The sequence below is a fragment of the Anomaloglossus baeobatrachus genome, chromosome 12 (assembly GCF_048569485.1).
Source record: "Anomaloglossus baeobatrachus isolate aAnoBae1 chromosome 12, aAnoBae1.hap1, whole genome shotgun sequence".
In the NCBI taxonomy this organism is placed as follows: domain Eukaryota; kingdom Metazoa; phylum Chordata; class Amphibia; order Anura; family Aromobatidae; genus Anomaloglossus; species Anomaloglossus baeobatrachus.
In genome coordinates, this window is record NC_134364.1 from 4,039,863 (window position 1) to 4,062,322 (window position 22,460).

Consider the following 22,460-nt stretch of genomic DNA (forward strand, 5'->3'; position numbering starts at 1 on the left):
CTAAGAAGAGTTAACCTCTGCTAGCCTGCTCGTTAGGCTTCTTTGATCATATGTTGTAAAGAAGCGAATCACTTCTGCTCCTCTCATTTTTAGCCTGGAGTCTTCTTGGGATCCTGGATTTGGGAATCCTCGGCCATTCTTCCTTGCAGATCCTCTCCAGTTCTGTCAGGATGGATGGTGAACGTTGATGGACGCCATTTTCAGATCTCTACAGAGATGCTCAATTGGGTTTAGGTCAGGGCTCTGGCTGGGCTGGTCAAGAATGGTCACAGGGTGGTTCTGAAGCCACTCCTTTGTTATTTTAGCTGTGTGCTTAGTGTCATTGTCTTGTTGGAAGATGAACCTTCGGCCAAGTCTGAGGTCCAGAGCATCTGGAAGAGGTTTTCTTTCAGGATATATCTCTGTACTTGGCCGCATTCATCTTTCCTTCAATTGCAACCAGTTGTCCTGTCCCTGCCCCCATAGCATGATGCTGCCACCACCATGTCTCACTGTGGGGATTGTATTGGGCAGGTGATGAGCAGTGCCTGGTTTTCTCCAGACATACCGCTTAGTATTATAACCAAAAAGTTCTATCTTCGTCTCCTCAGACCAGAGAATCTTATTTCTCATAGTCTGGGGGTCCTTCATGTGTTTTTTTGCAAACTCTATGCGGCTTTCATATGTCTTGCACTGAGGAGAGGCTTCCGTCGGGCCACTTTGCCATAAAGGCCCGACTGATGGAGGCTGCAGTGATAATTGACTTTGTGGAACTTTCTCCCATCTCCTACTGTGTCTCTGGAGCTCAGCCACAGTGATCTTGGGGTTCTTCTTTACCTCTCTCACCAAGGCTCTTCTTCCACGATTGCTCAGTTTGGCTGGACGGCCAGGTCTAGGAAAAGTTCTGGAGGTCTCAAACTTTTTCCATTTATGGATTATGGAGGCCACTGAGCTCTTAGGAACCTTGAATACTGTAGAAATTCTTTTGTAACCTTGGCCAGATCTATGCCTTGCCACAATTCTGTCTCTGAGCTCCTTGGGCAGTTCCTTTGACCTCATGATTCTCATTTGGTGTGACATGCAGTGTGAGCTGTGAGGTCTTATATAGACAGGTGTGCGCCTTTCCAAATCACGTCCTATCAGTGTAATTACACACAGCTGGACCCCAATGAAGGAGCAGAACCATCTCAAGGAGGATCACAAGGAAATGGACAGCATGTGACTTACATATGAGTGTCTGAGCAAAGGGGCTGAATACTTATCACCATGTGTTATACTGAGCAAAGGGGCTGAATACTTATCACCATGTGTAATACTGAGAAAAGGGGCTGAATACTTATGACCATGTGATATTTCAGTTTTTCTTGTTTAAGAAATTTGCAAAAATTCCTACTTTTTTTTTTATGTCAAGATAGGGATGGGGTGCAGAGTGCACATTAATAAGAATTTAATAAATGGCTGCAATGAAGCAAAGAGTGAAAAATTTAAAGGGGTCTGAATATTTTCCGTACCATCTGTAAGATTTATAAGTCACAAAAGAAGTATTTTTCTAATACTGATAATAACATTCGCTAACTCGGGCTATAAATTCATAAAAGGTCCAGAAAGAGAAAGATTATCCGCATAGATGATACAAATATTGTAAACTCTACAATTGCAGCATTAGTCACTTACATACCACCAGGTGTGAGCAGAAAGTATCCGGACCATAAGGCTGAGACACAAATCCTTGATTTGATCCTTGAAGAAGGTGAGGCCAGAAGCAGTGTCCTCGGTGGATATGTGGCTGCCTGTAGACTAGTGCTTTATGTGCGGATTCTGCTTCCCTGTGTCAGACATGGGGTGTACCTACCTGGAGACCTTGCCTTGCTGACCACTGACCTTACTGCTCGGCCGTGTCTGGGCCGCTCTACATAGCTCTGTACATCTTGATGGATTGGCCAATCTAATAGTTGTGTTTGGAGGCAGATGTCTGCTATGACCCCCCCCCCTCATATCACATGCCATCCCAGTGGTCTCCGTCCTGCGGTGACTTTTTCCGTAGATCAGCCACGGGGAGAAATACTGAGCCCTGGAGTGAGAGACACTGAGCCCTGGAGTGATAGCTACTGAGCCCCGGAGTGATAGCTACTGAGCCCCGGAGTGATAGCTAGTGAGCCCCGGAGTGAGAGCTAGTGAGCCCTGGATTGAGAGCTACTGAGGACCAGTGTGAGAGCTACTGAGCCCCGGAGTGATAGCTACTGAGCCCCGGAGTGAGAGCTACTGAGCCCCGGAGTGAGAGCTACTGAGGACCGGAGTGAGAGACATTGAGCCCCGGAGTGAGAGCTACTGAGGACCAGAGTGAGAGCTAGTGAGCCCCGGAGTGAGAGCTAGTGAGCCCCGGAGTGAGAGCTAGTGAGCCCCGGAGTGAGAGCTAGTGAGCCCCGGAGTGAGAGCTAGTGAGCCCCGGAGTGAGAGCTAGTGAGCCCCGGAGTGAGAGCTAGTGAGCCCCGGAGTGAGAGCTAGTGAGCCCCGGAGTGAGAGCTACTGAGGACCAGAGTGAGAGACACTGAGCCCCGGAGTGAGAGACACTGAGCCCCGGAGTGAGAGACACTGAGCCCCGGAGTGAGAGACACTGAGCCCCGGAGTGAGAGACACTGAGCCCCGGAGTGAGAGCTACTAAGCCCCGGAGTGAGAGACACTGAGCCCCGGAATGAGAGACACTGAGCCCCGGAGTGAGAGACCCTGAGCCCCGGAGTGAGAGACCCTGAGCCCCGGAGTGAGAGACCCTGAGCCCCGGAGTGAGAGACCCTGAGCCCCGGAGTGAGAGACCCTGAGCCCCGGAGTGAGAGACCCTGAGCCCCGGAGTGAGAGACACTGAGCCCCGGAGTGAGAGACACTGAGCCCCGGAGTGAGAGACACTGAGCCCCGGAGTGAGAGACACTGAGCCCCGGAGTGAGAGACACTGAGGACCGGAGTGAGAGACACTGAGCCCCGGAGTGAGAGACACTGAGCCCCGGAGTGAGAGCTACTGAGCCCCGGAGTGAGAGACACTGAGCCCCGGAGTGAGAGACACTGAGCCCCGGAGTGAGAGGTGAGAGACACTGAGCCCCGGAGTGAGAGACCCTGAGCCCCGGAGTGAGAGACCCTGAGCCCCGGAGTGAGAGACCCTGAGCGCCGGAGTGAGAGACCCTGAGCCCCGGAGTGAGAGACACTGAGCCCCGGAGTGAGAGACACTGAGCCCCGGAGTGAGAGACACTGAGGACCGGAGTGAGAGACACTGAGGACCGGAGTGAGAGACACTGAGGACTGGAGTGAGAGACACTGAGCCCCGGAGTGAGAGACACTGAGCCCCGGAGTGAGAGACACTGAGCCCCGGAGTGAGAGACACTGAGCCCCGGAGTGAGAGACACTGAGGACCGGAGTGAGAGACCCTGAGCCCCGGAGTGAGAGACCCTGAGCCCCGGAGTGAGAGACCCTGAGCCCCGGAGTGAGAGACACTGAGCCCCGGAGTGAGAGACACTGAGCCCCGGAGCCTCCTTTAATCACTAACATCTAACTCCAGGTCATGTTCTGCTCATCCACAGAATCTAATTGAACTGGTGCCGGCGCTGATGGAGGCAGCGAGTGAGAGGTTACGATCTTCTATGTGTAGATTTCTTGTAAGCCCCTAGGAATTACACACAGATCAATAGATCACACTCGGCTCCTTTGTTCTCGTGGACGGATCGCTAAGGCTGGCAGCTCTCTAGGATGGTGTTATGGCGGCTCCAGCTTTCTCCAGCCTCTCACCGGACGTCGTGTTTAACAAATTGGTTTGTTCATTGCTTGTAATCACAGCGTGAGGCGCAGAAGGGCTGACAATCAGTGCAAGCCGTACTGGAAATACGCAGAACGATCTGCAATTGTGAGGTGTCGTGTGATCTGCCATCATGTCGCAGATTAGCACCCAAGGGTCATTAATTTACTGTTAATTTAATTTACATGAGCTGTCTATGGTGGCAGTGACAGCAATCAGTAACTGGGAAACTGCCTGTCCGTCCCAGTGCCCACCGCAGGCAATAGCCATAAACATGAGTCTCACATGTGCTGTAGGTGGATGGGCCACAAATCTCCATCAGATATTTAATGTCACAGATTGGACGATGGCGTAGGTGAGGAGATGGATCCAGATATTAAGAAGTGAGCGTTGCTGATCGCTTCCTTCACAAATGTGCAAAAGCTTTCCAGAAAAAAACACAAGGATGATTAGACAAAGTGGCATCTTCCCTGTCTGCAGGGGCCATGTTCACTATGATCGCTCCTTAGTTATCACTATGGCCACTACCTGAGGCTGGCACCATGGACAGTGAGGCCTTCACCATGGCCACTACCTGAGGCTGGCACAATAGACAGTGAGGACTTCACCATGACCACTACCTGAGGCTGGCACCATGGACAGTGAGGACTTCACCATGGCCACTACCTGAGGCTGGCACCATAGACAGTGAGGCCTTCACCATGACCACTACCTGAGGCTGGTACCATGGACAGTGAGGACTTCACCATGACCACTACCTGAGGCTGGCACCATAGACAGTGAGGACTTCACCATGACCACTACCTGAGGCTGGCACCATAGACAGTGAGGACTTCACCATGGCCACTACCTGAGGCTGGCACCATAGACAGTGAGGCCTTCACCATGACCACTACCTGAGGCTGGTACCATGGACAGTGAGGACTTCACCATGACCACTACCTGAGGCTGGTACCATGGACAGTGAGGACTTCACCATGACCACTACCTGAGGCTGGCACCATAGACAGTGAGGACTTCACCATGGCCACTACCTGAGGCTGGCACTATAGACAGTGAGGACTTCACCATGACCACTACCTGAGGCTGGCACCATGGACAGTGAGGACTTCACCATGGCCACTACCTGAGGCTGGCAGAATAGACAGTGAGGCCTTCACCATGGCCACTACCTGAGGCTGGCACCATGGACAGTGAGGCCTTCACCATGGCCACTACCTGAGGCTGGCACCATGGACAGTGAGGACTTCACCATGGCCACTACCTGAGGCTGGCACCATAGACAGTGAGGACTTCACCATGGCCACTACCTGAGGCTGCCACCATAGACAGTGAGGACTTCACCATGGCCACTACCTAAGGCTGTCACCATAGACAGTGAGGACTTCACCATGACCACTACCTGAGGCTGGCACCATAGACAGTGAGGACTTCACCATGACCACTACCTGAGGCTGGTACCATGGACAGTGAGGACTTCACCATGACCACTACCTGAGGCTGGCACCATAGACAGTGAGGACTTCACCATGACCACTACCTGAGGCTGGCACCATAGACAGTGAGGACTTCACCATGGCCACTACCTGAGGCTGGCACCATAGACAGTGAGGCCTTCACCATGACCACTACCTGAGGCTGGTACCATGGACAGTGAGGACTTCACCATGACCACTACCTGAGGCTGGTACCATGGACAGTGAGGACTTCACCATGACCACTACCTGAGGCTGGCACCATAGACAGTGAGGACTTCACCATGGCCACTACCTGAGGCTGGCACTATAGACAGTGAGGACTTCACCATGACCACTACCTGAGGCTGGCACCATGGACAGTGAGGACTTCACCATGGCCACTACCTGAGGCTGGCAGAATAGACAGTGAGGCCTTCACCATGGCCACTACCTGAGGCTGGCACCATGGACAGTGAGGCCTTCACCATGGCCACTACCTGAGGCTGGCACCATGGACAGTGAGGACTTCACCATGGCCATTACCTGAGGCTGGCACCATAGACAGTGAGGACTTCACCATGGCCACTACCTGAGGCTGGCACCATGGACAGTGAGGACTTCACCATGGCCACAACCTGAGGCTGGCACCATAGACAGTGAGGACTTCACCATGGCCACTACCTGAGGCTGCCACCATAGACAGTGAGGACTTCACCATGGCCACTACCTAAGGCTGTCACCATAGACAGTGAGGACTTCACCATGACCACTACCTGAGGCTGGCACCATAGACAGTGAGGACTTCACCATGACCACTACCTGAGGCTGGCACCATGGACAGTGAGGACTTCACCATGGCCACTACCTGAGGCTGGTACCATGGACAGTGAGGACTTCACCATGACCACTACCTGAGGCTGGCACCATGGACAGTGAGGACTTCACCATGGCCACTACCTGAGGCTGGCACCATAGACAGTGAGGCCTTCACCATGACCACTACCTGAGGCTGGTACCATGGACAGTGAGGACTTCACCATGACCACTACCTGAGGCTGGCACCATAGACAGTGAGGACTTCACCATGGCCACTACCTGAGGCTGGCACCATGGACAGTGAGGACTTCACCATGGCCACTACCTGAGGCTGGCACCATAGACAGTGAGGACTTCACCATTACCACTACCTGAGGCTGGCACCATGGACAGTGAGGCCTTCACCATGGCCAGTACCTGAGGCTGGCACCATGGACAGTGAGGCGTTCACCATGGCCAGTACCTGAGGCTGGCACCATGGACAGTGAGGCGTTCACCATGGCCACTACCTGAGACTAGCCATATGAGACTCTGGTGAGGCCAGCAGCATGGCCACTACCTGAGACTAGCCATATGAGACTCTGGTGAGGCTAGCAGCATGGCCACTATCTGAGGCTCTCCACCTTAGCTTAGGAGATTCGCTTCCACCTTGGAGAAGATGGCTGGTCATCATTGTGTGTAGCTGGCATTGAGTTTATGAGTACAGAATATATTTTCAGTGTATGGTCCTGGTTATTGCACACAGCTTGGTGCGATGATGACCCCAGAATCATTGCTGAAGGTACAGCATCACCCGCACATTCACTTTCATGTCAGCTGCACCCCCGTCTCTCACGGCACATATGTCAGGGCCTGGTACCTGGTGGAGTGAGGGGGAGAATGGCACCTTCTACACATTCTGTGACAGAGGAGACAAGCTGGGGAAGCTGTGAAGTGGAGAAGTATTTATAAATCTGGCATCTCGGCTCTCTGAGGCGCAGACATTGGGGGCTTCTATGGGTACAGTTGGCCCCCTTGTTCCTCCATCATCTGGACTGATTAAATGGTGCTGGCATATACTACAGCGCTGTGAACAGAATGTATCACCCTATGATGCAGACTAGGGTGAAGGTCAATACAGTCCCCAAGTCCAGAAGCCACTAACTGCAGCATTGGGCCCTTCAGCTTTGTAGCCCTAGAAGCCACATAAATCTGAGGGAATCATTCAGTCTCTATATTTCGGGATGGATCTAGGACACAGAGGGATCCGTTTTTGCACTTTGGTGCCCAGGTTTGGGGAAAGCCACCTTCTGTATGTACGGGATGACTATCATGGTAAAAGTAGCGATCGTCAGCAGCTGTCAGGGCTTCTTCCCTCCCCGGACTGTAATCCCCTCTGCTGCCTCCACGCCTGTAGCCTGCAGGTAAACACTGATAGGATAGCAGCAATTTAGTCTCCTGTTTGTTACTGATATAAAATGCTCTATAATTATCTGAGCTCTTCGTGCTATCTCTGCGATGAGGCAGCTCCTCTCTGAATGGGGGGGCGAGTGACGCTGGAAAGAGGTGGATTTTTTTATGTTCCCATAATTTCATTACCTTAAATTTAGTATATATACAAAGTTATATGTAGAAAGTGGTGTGGCAAACAGCCATAATCATGCTAAATGTGCCTGGACAGTGGGAGAAGCTGAATGTCCCATCTCCTGTCCAGGGCTGTGGAGAAGCTGAATGTCCCATCCCGTGTCCAGGACAGTGAGGAATGCCGAATGTCCCACCCCGTGTCCAGGACTGTGGAGATGCCGAATGTCCCATCCCATGTCCAGGACAGTGGGAGAAGCCGAGTGTCCCATCCCGTGTCCAGGACAGTGGAGAAGCTGAATGTCCCATCTCCTGTCCAGGGCTGTGGAGAAGCTGAATGTCCCATCCCGTGTCCAGGACAGTGAGGAATGCCGAATGTCCCACCCCGTGTCCAGGATAGTGGGAGAAGCCGAATGTCCCATCCCGTGTCCAGGACAGTGGGAGAAGCTGAATGCCCCATCTTGTATCCAGGACAGTGGGAGAAGCTGAATGTCCCATCTCGTGTCCAGGACAGTGGGAGAAGCTGAATGTCCCATCTCGTGTCCAGGACAGTGGGAGAAGCCGATTGTCCCACCCCGTGTCCAGGACAGTGGGAGAAGCTGAATCTCCCATCCCGTGTACAGGGCTGTGGAGATGCCGAATGTCCCATCCCATGTCCAGGACTGTGGAGATGCCGAATGTCCCATCCCATGTCCAGGGCAGTGGGAGAAGCTGAATGTCCCATCTCGTGTCCAGGGCTGTGGAGATGCTGAATGTCCCATCTCGTTTCTAGGGCTGTGGAAATGCTGAATGTCCCATCTCGTGTCCAGGGCTGTGGAGATGCTGAATGTCCCATCTCGTGTCCAGGGCTGTGGAGATGCTGAATGTCCCATCTCGTGTCCAGGGCTGTGGAGATGCTGAATGTCCCATCTCGTGTCCAGGGCTGTGGAGATGCTGAATGTCCCATCTCGTGTCCAGGGCTGTGGAGATGCCGAATGTCCCATCTCGTTTCTAGGGCTGTGGAAATGCTGAATGTCCCATCTCGTGTCCAGGGCTGTGGAGATGCTGAATGTCCCATCTCGTGTCCAGGGCTGTGGAGATGCTGAATGTCTCATCTCGTGTCCAGGGCTGTGGAGATGCTGAATGTCCCATCTTGTTTCCAGGGCTGTGGAGATGCTGAATGTCCCACCCCATGTCCAGGGCTGTGAAGATGCTGAATGTCCCATCTCGTGTCCAGGGCTGTGGAGATGCTAAATGTCCCATCTCGTATCCAGGGCTGTGGAGATGCTAAATGTCCCATCTCGTGTCCAGGGCTGTGGAGATGCTAAATGTCCCATCTCATGTCCAGGGCTGTGGAAATGCTGAATGTCCCATCTCGTATCCAGGGCTGTGGAGATGCTGAATGTCCTATCTGGTGTCCAGGGCTGTGGAGATGCTGAATGTCCTATCTCGTGTCCAGGGCTGTGGAGATGCTGAATGTCCCATCTCGTGTCCAGGGCTGTGGAGATGCTGAATGTCCCACCCCGTGTCCAGGGCTGTGGAGATGCTGAATGTCCTATCTGGTGTCCAGGGCTGTGGAGATGCTGAATGTCCTATCTCGTGTCCAGGGCTGTGGAGATGCTGAATGTCCCATCTCGTGTCCAGGGCTGTGGAGATGCTGAATGTCCCATCTTGTGTCCAGGGCTCTGGAGATGCTGAATGTCCCATCTCGTGTCCAGGGCTGTGGAGATGCTGAATGTCCCATCTCGTGTCCAGGGCTCTGGAGATGCTGAATGTCCCATCTCGTGTCCAGGGCTGTGGAGATGCTGAATGTCCCATCTCGTGTCCAGGGCTGTGGAGATGCTGAATGTCCCATCTCCTGTCCAGGGCTGTGGAGATGCTGAATGTCCCATCTCGTGTCCAGGGCTGTGGAGATGCTGAATGTCCCATCTCGTGTCCAGGGCTGTGGAGATGCTGAATGTCCCATCTCGTGTCCAGGGCTGTGGAGATGCTGAATGTCCCATCTCGTGTCCAGGGCTGTGGAGATGCTGAATGTCCCATCTCGTGTCCAGGGCTGTGGAGATGCTGAATGTCCCATCTCGTGTCCAGGGCTGTGGAGATGCCGAATGTCCCATCTCGTTTCTAGGGCTGTGGAAATGCTGAATGTCCCATCTCGTGTCCAGGGCTGTGGAGATGCTGAATGTCCCATCTCGTGTCCAGGGCTGTGGAGATGCTGAATGTCTCATCTCGTGTCCAGGGCTGTGGAGATGCTGAATGTCCCATCTTGTTTCCAGGGCTGTGGAGATGCTGAATGTCCCACCCCATGTCCAGGGCTGTGAAGATGCTGAATGTCCCATCTCGTGTCCAGGGCTGTGGAGATGCTAAATGTCCCATCTCGTATCCAGGGCTGTGGAGATGCTAAATGTCCCATCTCGTGTCCAGGGCTGTGGAGATGCTAAATGTCCCATCTCATGTCCAGGGCTGTGGAAATGCTGAATGTCCCATCTCGTATCCAGGGCTGTGGAGATGCTGAATGTCCTATCTGGTGTCCAGGGCTGTGGAGATGCTGAATGTCCTATCTCGTGTCCAGGGCTGTGGAGATGCTGAATGTCCCATCTCGTGTCCAGGGCTGTGGAGATGCTGAATGTCCCACCCCGTGTCCAGGGCTGTGGAGATGCTGAATGTCCTATCTGGTGTCCAGGGCTGTGGAGATGCTGAATGTCCTATCTCGTGTCCAGGGCTGTGGAGATGCTGAATGTCCCATCTCGTGTCCAGGGCTGTGGAGATGCTGAATGTCCCATCTTGTGTCCAGGGCTCTGGAGATGCTGAATGTCCCATCTCGTGTCCAGGGCTGTGGAGATGCTGAATGTCCCATCTCGTGTCCAGGGCTCTGGAGATGCTGAATGTCCCATCTCGTGTCCAGGGCTGTGGAGATGCTGAATGTCCCATCTCGTGTCCAGGGCTGTGGAGATGCTGAATGTCCCATCTCCTGTCCAGGGCTGTGGAGATGCTGAATGTCCCATCTCGTGTCCAGGGCTGTGGAGATGCTGAATGTCCCATCTCGTGTCCAGGGCTGTGGAGATGCTGAATGTCCCATCTCGTGTCCAGGGCTGTGGAGATGCTGAATGTCCCATCTCGTGTCCAGGGCTGTGGAGATGCTGAATGTCCCATCTTGTTTCCAGGGCTGTGGAGATGCTGAATGTCCCACCCCATGTCCAGGGCTGTGGAGATGCTGAATGTCCCATCTCCTGTCCAGGGCTGTGGAGATGCTGAATGTCCCATCTCGTGTCCAGGGCTGTGGAGATGCTGAATGTCCCATCTCGTGTCCAGGGCTGTGGAGATGCTGAATGTCCCATCTCGTGTCCAGGGCTGTGAAGATGCTGAATGTCCCATCTCGTGTCCAAAGCAGTGGGAGAAGCTGAATGTCCCATCTCGTGTCCAGGGCTGTGGAGATGCTGAATGTCCCATCTCGTGTCCAGGGCTGTGGAGATGCTGAATGTCCCATCTTGTTTCCAGGGCTGTGGAGATGCTGAATGTCCCACCCCATGTCCAGGGCTGTGAAGATGCTGAATGTCCCATCTCGTGTCCAGGGCTGTGGAGATGCTAAATGTCCCATCTCGTGTCCAGGGCTGTGGAGATGCTGAATGTCCCATCTCGTGTCCAGGGCTGTGGAGATGCTGAAAGTCCCATCTCGTGTCCAGGGCTGTGGAGATGCTGAATGTCCCATCTCGTGTCCAGGGCTGTGGAGATGCTGAATGTCCCATCTCGTGTCCAGGGCTGTGGAGATGCTGAATGTCCCATCTCGTGTCCAGGGCTGTGAAGATGCTGAATGTCCCATCTCGTTTCCAGGGCTGTGAAGATGCTGAATGTCCCATCTCGTGTCCAGGGCTGTGGAGATGCTGAATGTCCCATCTCGTGTCCAGGGCTGTGGAGATGCTGAATGTCCCATCTCGTGTCCAGGGCTGTGGAGATGCTGAATGTCCCATCTCGTTTCCAGGGCTGTGGAGATGCTGAATGTCCCATCTCGTGTCCAGGGCTGTGAAGATGCTGAATGTCCCATCTCGTGTCCAAAGCAGTGGGAGAAGCTGAATGTCCCATCTCATGTCCAGGGCTGTGGAGATGCTGAATGTCCCATCTCGTGTCCAGGGCTGTGGAGATGCTGAATGTCCCATCTTGTGTCCAGGGCTGTGGAGATGCTGAATGTCCCATCTCATGTCCAGGGCTGTGGAGATGCTGATTGTCCCATCTCGTGTCCAGGGCTGTGGAGATGCTGAATGTCCCATCTCGTGTCCAGGGCTGTGGAGATGCTGAATGTCCCATCTCCTGTCCAGGGCTGTGGAGATGCTGAATGTCCCATCTTGTGTCCAGGGCTGTGGAGATGCTGAATGTCCCATCTCGTGTCCAGGGCTGTGGAGATGCTGAATGTCCTATCTGGTGTCCAGGGCTGTGGAGATGCTGAATGTCCCATTTCGTGTCCAGGGCTGTGGAGATGCTGAATGTCCCATTTCGTGTCCAGGGCTGTGGAGATGCTGAATGTCCCATCTCCTGTCCAGGGCTGTGGAGATGCTGAATGTCCCATCTCGTGTCCAGGGCTGTGGAGATGCTAAATGTCCCATCTCGTGTCCAGGGCTGTGGAGATGCTGAATGTCCTATCTGGTGTCCAGGGCTGTGGAGATGCTGAATGTCCCATCTCGTGTCCAGGGCTGTGGAGATGCTGAATGTCCCATCTCCTGTCCAGGGCTGTGGAGATGCTGAATGTCCCATCTCGTGTCCAGGGCTGTGGAGATGCTAAATGTCCCATCTCGTGTCCAGGGCTGTGGAGATGCTAAATGTCCCATCTCGTGTCCAGGGCTGTGGAGATGCTGAATGTCCCATCTCCTGTCCAGGGCTGTAGGCTATAAGATCCAGTGAATGGTCCAGTCTTCGCTGATGATCACAGCTGCACTGCCTGTCTCAGCATGATTCCTATCATCCGTCATTGATGGTCCGATGACTTGTAATGATGTAGTTGTGGTGGGCCCTCGGTTAATTACTGCCTTAAAGAGGTTGTCCACTACTTTAACATTGATGGTGTTTCCTTAGGACAGGTCATCAGTGTTTGATCGACCAGGGTCCTACACCCGGTACCGCTACTGATCAGCTGTTCTCGGTGTCGGCAGTGGCAGCAGGCAGATGGAAATGCTCAGCTTTGACTTCTGATAGCGGCCGGGTACAGCACATCCGTCTCCTATTGATTTAAATGGGAGGGGAGTATGCAGGAGACGAGTATGCAGGAGACGAGTATGCAGGAGACGAGTATGCAGGAGACGAGTATGCAGGAGACGAGTATGCAGGAGGGGAGTATGCAGGAGACGAGTATGCAGGAGACGAGTATGCAGGAGGGGAGTATGCAGGAGACGAGTATGCAGGAGACGAGTATGCAGGAGACGAGTATGCAGGAGACGAGTATGCAGGAGACGAGTATGCAGGAGACGAGTATGCAGGAGGGGAGTATGCAGGAGACGAGTATGCAGGAGACGAGTATGCAGGAGGGGAGTATGCAGGAGACGAGTATGCAGGAGACGAGTATGCAGGAGACGAGTATGCAGGAGACGAGTATGCAGGAGACGAGTATGCAGGAGGGGAGTATGCAGGAGACGAGTATGCAGGAGACGAGTATGCAGGAGGGGAGTATGCAGGAGGGGAGTATGCAGGAGACGAGTATGCAGGAGACGGCTGCTATCAGAAGACGGGGCTGCGATAGGAGTTGGTGCTGATGCGATTCTATGTACATAGAAGAGGGAGGATCTGGATGCAGAGGGTGGAGCCATATGCAGAGCTCCGCCCCTCCCTCTTCTCTCTCCATAGACTCTCATCAGCTCCAGCTGCCATCTCCTCTCAGTAATGGGAAAGTCTTCACTGAACACCACAGAATTGAGAATTTTGATAACGCCTGATCAGTTCTGGAGGAGAAAGCAGCAGATTTCCCTGAGAGGATGATTACTGTCTTATTTTCTTGTGCACTATTGATTTAAGAAATACAAATGAATGTGACGGTTACACTTAGACGTGAATCTGTATCCTGAGCCGCTGTTCTCGGGGGATGGTCAGCGGTGGCTTTGCAGCACAGTGCCCTGTAATCTGGGCACCTCCTCGCCCGGGGCCCTGGCACACGTGCCTGGGGCATTAGAAGGTGGGCTGCCAGGTGAGGGGTCTCCGGTAACACATGGCCCTTGTCGGGGCAAGCATGAAGCTTTCCAGTAGATTGTCTTTCTGTAGCCGCTTGGCTCAGTCTGCGGCTCCGGGACCAGCTCTTCTAGGAGTGATGGCTCCATATTTCATGGGGCGGAGGAGCTGGCTCTCTTTCACTGAGGGCGCAGACACAGATTTTACACTTTTTTTCTCTAATGGAAAGATGGGATTTTGGTATTTATGGGGCTATCTTGTTTTATGAGCAGCTCGATGGGTCTTTATGAACGTGCAGAATTGGAATTTACTGGAGATAATTAACACTGATGTTTGTGGAGCGTGCAGAATCCTGGACGAGGGCCCAACGACGTGTCCGGAGCCCGCCACCCGGAGCTCTGGGAGAAATGACTACTGCTACAGGGGGAGAAGGTCCAGGGCATCGTCACTAGAGCCCCCCGCCTCCATATACACTGTATGGACAAAAGTATGTGCCCCCCTCCCATCCACCTCCGGGGACTCCTCTGTCCTCATCTATATCCATACACATTAATATGGAGAAACGTATGTGCCCCCCCCCATCCACCTCTGGGGGCTTCTCTGTCCTCCAGCAACAGACATTAATATGGAGAAAAGTATGTGCCCCCCTCCCATCCACCTCTGGGGGCTTCTCTGTCCTCCATCTACAGACATTTTATATGGAGAAAAGTATGTGCCCCCCCCACATCCACCTCTGGGGGCTTCACTGTCCTCCATCTACAGACATTAATATGGAGAAAAGTATGTGCCCCCCTCCCATCCACCTCTGGGGACCCTCTGTTCTTCAGCTATATCCACAGACATTAATATGGAGAAAAGTACGGTATGTGGGGTCCGAACTCGGCTGGGTATATGCGTCGCACATAGAAAAAAATTGGAATTTGGGGGGCCACCTTCCTTGCAGGACAAAGGGACATTTTTAGTGATACTATTTTTTTTTTATACACCTTTTAATCATTTTTTGAACATTTTTTTATGTTTATTTTATTTTGTTTTAAATGGCATTCATCGTATCGGTTTTGGTACAGTTTCATAGCTTGGATCTTTGTGAATATGGCAATAACAAACTTGCACTTTTATTTTAGTTTTTATATAAAACAGCATTTTAGTGGCCAAAAAAATCATGTTTATTTAGAATTTTTTTTCCATTTTGTTTACATATAATATATGTTATCCCATTATTGTAAGTAATATTGTTATACAATTAGGAGCATATAGTAATGTGGACCAACATCTTGCAATAATGTGCCTATCCTTGTCCCCTTATGGTAGTAATGTCCCAATACTGGCCCCCATCTTGTAGTATTATTTCCCATCCCAGCCTCCATCTTGTAGTAATGCCCCCATCCTGGTCCTCATCTTGTAATAACCTCCACATCCTGGACCTCACTTTGTAGTAATTTGCTTATACTTGGCCCCTTCTTGTAATATTGTGCCCCATCCTAGTCCTCATCTTGTAATAATGCCCTCTATCTTGCTCTCTTTCTTGTAGTAATATGGCTATCCTTGTCCCCTTCTTGTAGTAATCTCCCCATTCTGGCCTCCATCTTGTAGTAATGTGCCCAACCTTGCCCCCTTCTTGTATTAAAGTGCCCATCCTGGTCCTCATCTTGTAGTAATGTCCCATACTGGTCCTCATCTTGTAGTTATGTCCCCCATCCTGGCCCCCATTTTGTAGTAATGTCCCCACCTGATCCTCATCTTGTAGTAATGTCCCCCATGCTGGCCCTCATGTTGTAGTAATGTCCCCCATCCTAGCCCTCATGTTGTAGTAATGTCCCCATCTTGGCTCCCATTTTGTAGTAATGTCCCCATCCTGGTCCTCATCCTGTAGTAATGTCCCAATATTGGTCATCATCCTGTAGTAATGTCCCCATCCTGGTCCTCATCTTGTAGTAATGTCCCCCATCGTGGTCCTCATCTTGTAATAATGTCCCCATCCTGGCCCCCATCTTGTAGTAATATCCTCATCCCAGCCGTCATCTTGTAGTAATGTTCTCATCCTGACCTCCATCTTGTGGTAATCTCCCCCATCCTGGTACTTATCTTGTAGTAATGTCCCCCATCTTGGCCTTCATATAGTGATAATGTTACCCATATTTTAGTAATGTTCCCCATCTTGTAGTAGTGTTCCCCATCCTGGTCCTCACCTTGTAGTAATGTCCCTCATCTTGTAGTAATGTTCCCATCCTGGCCTTCATATTGTAGTAATGTTCCTCATCCTGGTACTCCCCATCCTGGTCCACATCTATTAGTAATGCCCCCTATCTTGCTCCCCTCCTTGTAGTAATGTGCCGATCCCTCATCTTGTAATAATGTCACCATCTTGGCCCTCATCTCTCAGTAATGTCCCATCCTGGCCCTCATCTTGTGGAATGGTTCCCCATCTTGTAGTAATGTCCCCATCCTGGCCCTCGTCTCGCAGTAATGTCCCCATGCTGGCTCTCTTCTTGTAGTACTGACCCCCATCCTGGCCCTCATCTTGTAGTAATGACCCCTTCCTGGCCTCCATCTTGTAGTAATGTCCCCCATCCTGGCCCCCATCTTGTAGTGATGGCTCCATCCAGGCCCCCATCTTGTAGTAATGTCCCAATCCTGGTCTTCACCTTGTAGTAATGTTGCCATCCTGGCCTTCATATTGTAGTAATGTCCGCATCCTGGCCCTCATCTTCTAGTAATGTGCCCATCCTGGTCCTCCCCATCGTGGTCTACATCTATGAGTAATGCCCCCTATCTTGCTCCCCTTCTTATAGTAATGTGCCAATCCTGGCCCTCATCTTGTCGTAATGTCCCCATCCTGGCCCTCATCTCTCGGTAATGTCCCCATCCTGGCCCTCATCTTGTGGTAATGTTCCCATCCTTGCCCTAATTTTGTAGTAATGTCCCCCATCCTGACCCCATCTTGGAGTAATCTCTTCATCCTGGCCCTCATCTTGTAGTAATCTCCTCATCCTGGCCCTCATCTTGTAGTAATGTCTCCCATCCTGCCCCCATCTTGTAGTAACGTTCCTCATCCTGGCCCTCATCTTGTAGTAATGTTCCTCATCTAGAAATAATGTTCCTCATCTTGTAGTAATGTCCCCATTCTTGTTTCCATCCTGTAGTAACAAAAAAAAGATTGTTCTCACCTGTCCTCCATTCCTTCGGTGTCCTGTTTTCTGCACATGCGGCCTGCAGGCACCATAGACCCGTTGGCAATTGAGGAACCCCTCTTTATCTCTGCCCTCCCCCACTTATCTCTGCTCTCCCCCTCTGTATCTCTGCTCTCTCCCTCTGTATCTCTGCTCTCTCCTTCCGTATCTCTGCTCTCCCCTCTGTATCTCTGTTCTCCCTCCTCTATCGCTATTCTCCCTCCTCTGTATCTCTGCTCTCCCTTCTCTGTATCTCTGCTCTCTCCCTCTGTATCTCTGCTCTCTACCCTCTGTATCTCTGCTCTCCCTTCTCTGTATCTCTGCTCTCTCTCATCTGTATCTCTGCTCTCTCCTCTGTATCTCTCCTCTGTATCTACGCTCTCTCTCCTCTGTATCTCTGCTCTCTCCCTTGGTATCTCTGCTCTCTCTCCTCTGTATGTCTGCTCTCCTCTGTATGTCTGCTCTCCCCCATGTTTCTCTGCTCTCTCCTCTGTATCTCTGCTCTCTCCTCTGTATCTCTGCTCTCTCCTCTGTGTCTCTGCTCTCTCCTCTGTGTCTCTGCTCTCTCCTCTGTGTCTCTGCTCTCTCCTCTGTGTCTCTGCTCTCTCCTCTGTATCTCTGCTCTCTCCTCTGTATCTCTGCTCTCTCCCTTGATATCTCTGCTCTCTCTCCTCTGTATGTCTGCTCTCCTCTGTATGTCTGCTCTCCCCCATGTTTCTCTGCTCTCTCCTCTGAATCTCTGCTCTCTCCCTTGATATCTCTGCTCTCTCTCCTCTGTATGTCTGCTCTCCTCTGTATGTCTGCTCTCCCCCATGTTTCTCTGCTCTCTCCTCTGAATCTCTGCTCTCTCCTCTGTATCTCTGCTCTCTCCTCTGTATCTCTGCTCTCTCCTCTGTATCTCTGCTCTCTCCTCTGTATCTCTGCTCTCTCCTCTGTATCTCTGCTCTCTCCTCTGTGTCTCTGCTCTCTCCTCTGTATCTCTGCTCTCTCTACTCTGTATCTCTGCTCTCTCTCCTCTGTGTCTCTGCTCTCTCTCCTCTGCATCTCTGCTCTCTCCTCTGCTCTCTCCTCTGTATCTCTGCTCTCTCTCCTCTGTATCTCTGCTCTCTCTCCTCTGTATCTCTGCTTTCTCCTCTGTATCTCTGTATTTTTCCTCTGTATCTCTGCTCTCTCCTTTGTATCTCTGCTCTTTCTCCTCTGTCTCTGCTCTCTCCTCTGTCTCTGCTCTCTCCTCTGTATCTCTGCTCTCTCCTCTGTATCTCTGCTCTCTCCTCTGTGTCTCTGCTCTCTCCTCTGTATCTCTGCTGTCTCTCCTCTGTATCTCTGCTCTCTCTCCTCTGTATCTCTGCTCTCTCCTCTGTATCTCTGCTCTCTCTCCTCTGTATCTCTGCTCTCTCCTGTCTTTGCTCTCTCTCCTCTGCTGTCTCCTCTGTATCTCTGCTCTGTCCTCTGTATCTCTGTTCTCTCCTCTGTATCTCTTTATTTTTCCTCTGTATCTCTGCTCTCTCCTCTGCTCTCTCTCCTCTGTATCCCTGCTCTCTCTCCTCTGTATCTATGCTTTCTCTCCTCTGTATCTCTGCTCTCTCCTCTGCTCTCTCTCCTCTGTATCTCTGCCCTCTATCCTCTGTATCTCTGCCCTCTCTCCTCTGTATCTCTGCCCTCTCTCCTCTGTATCTCTGCCCTATCTCCTCTGTATCTCTGCCCTCTCTCCTCTGTATCTCTGCTCTCTCTCCTCTGTATCTCTGCTCTCTCCTCTGTATCATTGCTCTCTCTCCTCTATATCTCTGCTCTCTCTCCTCTATATCTCTGCTTCCTCCTCTGTATCTCTGCTCTCTCCTTTGTATCTCTGCTCTCTCCTCTGTATCTCTGCTCTCTCCTCTGTATCTCTGCTCTCTCCTCTGTGTCTCTGCTCTCTCCTCTGTATCTCTGCTCTCTCCTCTGTATCTCTGCTCTCTCTCCTCTGTATCTTTGCTCTCTCCTCTGTATCTCTGCTCTCTCTCCTCTGTATCTCTGCATCTCTGCTCTCTCTCCTCTGCATCTCTGCTCTCTCCTCTGTATCTCTGCTCTTTCTCCTCTGTCTCTGCTCTCTCCTCTGTATCTCTGCTCTTTCTCCTCTGTCTCTGCTCTCTCCTCTGTATCTCTGCTCCCTCTCCTCTGTATCTCTGCTCTCTCTCCTCTGTATCTCTGCTCTCTCTGCTCTGTATCTCTGCTTTCTCCTCTGTATCTCTGTATTTTTCCTCTGTATCTCTGCTCTCTCCTCTGTATCGCTGCTCTTTCTCCTCTGTCTCTGCTCTCTCCTCTGTGTCTCTGCTCTATCCTCTGTATCTCTGCTCTCTCCTCTGTAATTCTGCTCTCTCCTCTGTAATTCTGCTCTCTCCTCTGTATCTCTGCTCTCTCCTCTGTATCTCTGCTCTCTCCTCTGTATCTCTGCTCTCTCCTCTTTGTCTCTGCTCTCTCTCCTCTGTATCTCTTTATTTTTCCTCTGTATCTCTGCTCTCTCTTCTCTATCTCTGCTCTCATTATCTCTGCTCTGTTCTCTCCTCTGTATCTCTGCTCTCTCGTCTGTATCTCTGCTCTCTCTTCATTATCTCTGCTCTGTTCTCTCCTCTGTATCTCTGCTCTCTCTTCATTATCTCTGCTCTGCTCTATTCTCTCCTCTGTATCTCTGCTCTCTCTTCTGTATCTCTGCTCTCTCTTCATTATCTCTGCTCTGTTCTCTCCTGTATCTCTGCTCTCTCTTCATTATCTCTGCTCTGTTCTCTCTATCTCTGCTCTCTCTTCATTATCTCTGCTCTGTTCTCTCCTCTGTCTCTGCTCTGTTCTCTTCATTATCTCTGCTCTGTTCTCTCCTCTGTATCTCTGCTCTCTTTTCATTATCTCTGCTCTGTTCTCTCCTCTATCTCTGCTCTCTCTTCATTATCTCTGCTCTGTTCTCTCCTCTATCTCTGCTCTCTTTTCATTATCTCTGCTCTGTTCTCTCCTCTGTATCTCTGCTCTCTCTTCATTATCTCTGCTCTGCTCTCTTCATTATCTCTGCTCTGTTCTTTCCACTGTCCACTGTCTCTCAACTGTCTCTGCTCTGTTCTCTCCTCTATCTCTGCTCTCTCCTCTGAATATCTGCTCTCTCTTCATTATCTCTGCTCTGTTCTCTCCTCTGTATCTCTGCTCTCTTTTCATTATCTCTGCTCTGTTCTCTCCTCTATCTCTGTTCTCTCTTCATTATCTCTGCTCTGTTCTCTCCTCTATCTCTGCTCTCTTTTCATTATCTCTGCTCTGTTCTCTCCACTGTCCACTGTCCACTGTCTCTCAACTGTCTCTGCTCTGTTCTCTTCATTATCTCTGCTCTGTTCTCTCCTCTATCTCTGCTCTCTCTTCATTATCTCTGCTCTGTTCTCTCCTCTATCTCTGCTCTATCTTCATTATCTCTGCTCTGTTCTCTCTATCTCTGCTCTCTCTTCATTATCTCTGCTCTGTTCTCTCCTCTATCTCTGCTCTCTCTTCATTATCTCTGCTCTGTTCTCTCCTCTGTCTCTGCTCTGTTCTCTTCATTATCTCTGCTCTGTTCTCTCCTCTGTATCTCTGCTCTCTCTTCTGTATCTCTGCTCTCTCTTCATTATCTCTGCTCTGTTCTCTCCTCTGTATCTCTGCTCTCTACTCTGAATATCTGCTCTCTCTTCATTATCTCTGCTCTGTTCTCTCCTCTATCTCTGCTCTGTGTCTCTCTATCTCTGTTCTCTCCTCTGTCTCTGCTCTCTCTTCATTATCTCTGCTCTGTTCTCTCCTCTATCTCTGTTCTCTCCTCTATCTCTGCTCTCTCTTCATTATCTCTGCTCTGTTCTCTCTATCTCTGCTCTCTCTTCATTATCTCTGCTCTGTTCTCTCCTCTGTCTCTGCTCTGTTCTCTTCATTATCTCTGCTCTGTTCTCTCCTCTATCTCTGCTCTCTCTTCATTATCTCTGCTCTGTTCTGTCCTCTATCTCTGCTCTCTTTTCATTATCTCTGCTCTGTTCTCTCCTCTATCTCTGCTCTATCTCTGCTCTCTCTTCATTATCTCTGCTCTGTTCTCTCCTCTATCTCTGCTCTCTCTTCATTATCTCTGCTCTGTTCTCTCCTCTGTCTCTGCTCTGTTCTCTTCATTATCTCTGCTCTGTTCTCTCCTCTATCTCTGCTCTGTTCTCTCCTCTATCTCTGCTCTCTTTTCATTATCTCTGCTCTGTTCTCTCCTTTATCTCTGCTCTCTTCATTATCTCTGCTCTGTTCTCTCCTCTGTATCTGCTCTGTTCTCTTCATTATCTCTGCTCTGTTCTCTCCTCTGTCTCTGCTCTGTTCTCTTCATTATCTCTGCTCTGTTCTCTCCTCTATCTCTGCTCTGTTCTCTTCATTATCTCTGCTCTGTTCTCTCCTCTATCTTTCCTCTGTTCTCTTCATTATCTCTGCTCTGTTCTCTCCTCTATCTCTGCTCTCTTTTCATTATCTCTGCTCTGTTCTCTCCTTTATCTCTGCTCTCTTTTCATTATCTCTGCTCTGTTCTCTCCTCTATCTCTGCTCTCTTCATTATCTCTGCTCTGTTCTCTCCTCTGTATCTCTGCTCTCTCCTCTGTATCTCTGCTCTCTACTCTGAATATCTGCTCTCTCTTCATTATCTCTGCTCTGTTCTCTCCTCTATCTCTGCTCTGTTCTCTCCTCTATCTCTGCTCTGTGTCTCTCTATCTCTGTTCTCTCCTCTGTCTCTGCTCTCTCTTCATTATCTCTGCTCTGTTCTCTCCTCTATCTCTGTTCTCTCCTCTATCTCTGCTCTCTCTTCATTATCTCTGCTCTGTTCTCTCTATCTCTGCTCTCTCTTCATTATCTCTGCTCTGTTCTCTCCTCTGTCTCTGCTCTGTTATCTTCATTATCTCTGCTCTGTTCTCTCCTCTATCTCTGCTCTCTCTTCATTATCTCTGCTCTGTTCTGTCCTCTATCTCTGCTCTCTTTTCATTATCTCTGCTCTGTTCTCTCCTCTATCTCTGCTCTCTTCATTATCTCTGCTCTTTCCTCGGTATCTCTGCTCTTTCCTCGGTGTCTCTGCTCTGTTCTCTCCTCTATCTCTGCTCTCTTCATTATCTCTGCTCTTTCCTCGGTATCTCTGCTCTTTCCTCGGTATCTCTGCTCTTTCCTCGGTATCTCTGCTCTTTCCTCGATATCTCTGCTCTTTCCTCGGTGTCTCTGCTCTTTCCTCGGTATCTCTGCTCTTTCCTCGGTGTCTCTGTTCTCTTCATTATCTCTGCTCTTTCCTCGGTATCTCTGCTCTTTCCTCGGTATCTCTGCTCTTTCCTCGGTGTCTCTGCTCTTTCCTCGGTATCTCTGCTCTTTCCTCGGTATCTCTGCTCTTTCCTCGGTATCTCTGCTCTTTCCTCGGTGTCTCTGTTCTCTTCATTATCTCTGCTCTTTCCTCGGTATCTCTGCTCTTTCCTCGGTATCTCTGCTCTTTCCTCGGTGTCTCTGCTCTTTCCTCGGTATCTCTGCTCTTTCCTCGGTATCTCTGCTCTTTCCTCGGTATCTCTGCTCTTTCCTCGGTATCTCTGCTCTTTCCTCGGT

The 22,460-nt window shown here is 50.9% G+C and overlaps 1 protein-coding gene across 3 annotated transcripts in view; it reads left to right on the plus strand.

Annotated features, from left to right (window-relative positions):
• The window catches only part of NRXN3 (neurexin 3), a 693,208-nt gene that overhangs the window by 513,054 nt on the left and 157,694 nt on the right, over positions 1 to 22,460 (plus strand). The window lies entirely within an intron of this gene.